Here is a 2,006-nt window from a genome sequence, read left to right as displayed (position 1 = left end):
ATGGATGCAGGGATGCACATGCCCAGGTGAGGATGCAGGGATGCAGGTGGATGCAGGGATGCACATGCCCAGGTGAGGACACAGGGATGCACATGCCCAGGTGAGGACACAGGGATGCACATGCCCAGGTGAGGATGCAGGGATGCAGGTGGAGCCCTGTGCCATGGTCTGGTGAGGCTGCAGGGATGGACAGGGAGCTGCCCAGCACATCCCAGGATGAGGTGGACAGAACTCCTGCCACTGGCACACGGACCCAGCCCTTTCCCAGCACAATATTGGCCAGCAGTGGCTGTTATTAAACATGCAATATCCCCGCGTGGAGTGATGGAAGAAATGATATAAAATTTCATATAGCCACCCTGGTGTATAAACAGGCTAAATCCCTACACATTTTCAGCCCTCAGCAGTCTAAAGGTTAAAGCCTGTCAGCTGGATTTCACAGATTCCAGGAAGGAATGGAGAAGTCACGCCAACTCCTCATTGTACACCAGTGATCAAACATCTCCTCATTACACTTCAATATTGTTGCCTCTAAAGGTCACCATTGCTGAACATAATCACACAAAATCAAAACTGCAAACTTTATATATCATGGAGGTAGTAAATAGCTCGGAGGTTTATTTTCTGGTGCCTGAACAACATTCCGAGCCCATTTATAAATTCCTGGGTGCTGTGGCATGAACCGAGTGCATTTGCAGGGGCTAACAAAAGCTTCAATTAAATCAATTTCCTGTGAAAAATATTCAAAATAATTTATTAGGTCAGTACCAACTGGTCTAATCAAGCAATTGTTCCTCAGCAACTTTAATTTGCATAATTAAAAAAGAATTTTGATTATTTAGAGAAACAGCAGATTTTTAAGAACATGATTTCTACATCAGATTCCTTGAAACACTTCAACCTTGATGCAGAGAGGATCCTGGAATTTATTGAGATGTTTCTAAGATGTGCCATAAATCCTGGATCGCTCCATTATTTTCCTATTCACTGGTTTTCCTGAGCATTCATTTAGCTCAGCAGAGCCTCAGCCCCAACTCAGCCACAGGCTCCCTGGAAAACTGTGTCTGCTCTTTTCACCTCGGTGAAAACACAAAAATTCAGACCTGGGATGAATGGACACTTCTCCAAACCCAGGCCAAGTAAGACAGGAAAACTGATCCTGAAAAGAGAGACTGGCAGGTGCCGTGAGCAGTTTTGCACGAGGATGGTTTCATGGATGAAAAGGAAAATTTCCACCAGACAGCAAAAATTATTTGCCAACTACTTGCCAAATTCAGCTGAGGGCAAATATGAGAAAGGAGAAAACATAAAGCAGAAGGATTTCAGCTGTTCCATGGATGGAATGTTCAGCCAACCCCAAACAGAGATGTTTGTACATGAAGAAAAGAAATCCAGTAAAAGCCCTGCTTGCTGGTTTCTCCATCCCCAGGCCCTTTCCCAGCTGGGTGCTGCACAAGAATTGAGGACGGGTAAGAGTCAAACCTGACCTGGCTGCTCAACTTCTGCCTCTACAAAGTCAGAGCTCAAAGGACATGAAAAGGTCCATTAATGAGATTATTGCCATTCATTTTGATATCTAAATCTGTACCAGCAGCTATCAGATATCTGGATTCTTGTGACAAAAGCGGACGCCGCAATCCCCACTAAGTCCCAGCTTTTTGCTTCTGCAGCCCACCTGCTCTGCCAGCCCCATTCCTGCCTGCTGCCATGGCTTTGGGGTTCCTACCAGCCCTCGAGGTGCCAGCTGAGCAGCTGTGGCTTTCAAATGGCCAGGGAAAGCAGGGACCAGTGTGTGTCCATGTGGGCTTTGAATGTGTTCTGTCCCAAGGCTGGGATGTGGGAGCAGGAGCGTGTCCAGGGCCCACCGGGCTGCTCCCCACAGGGCTGGGGCTGAGCTGGGGCTGAGCTGGGCTGGGCTGGGCTGGGGTTGAGCTGGGCTGAGCTGGGCTGAGCTGGGGCTGAGCTGGGGCTGAGCTGGGCTGAGCTGGGGCTGAGCTGGGGCTGAG

This window comes from Parus major, chromosome 7, assembly GCF_001522545.3.
Source record: "Parus major isolate Abel chromosome 7, Parus_major1.1, whole genome shotgun sequence".
In the NCBI taxonomy this organism is placed as follows: Eukaryota; Metazoa; Chordata; class Aves; order Passeriformes; family Paridae; genus Parus; species Parus major.
The sequence above is the reverse complement of the archived record's forward strand: the minus strand, read 5'-3'. Positions refer to the sequence as shown.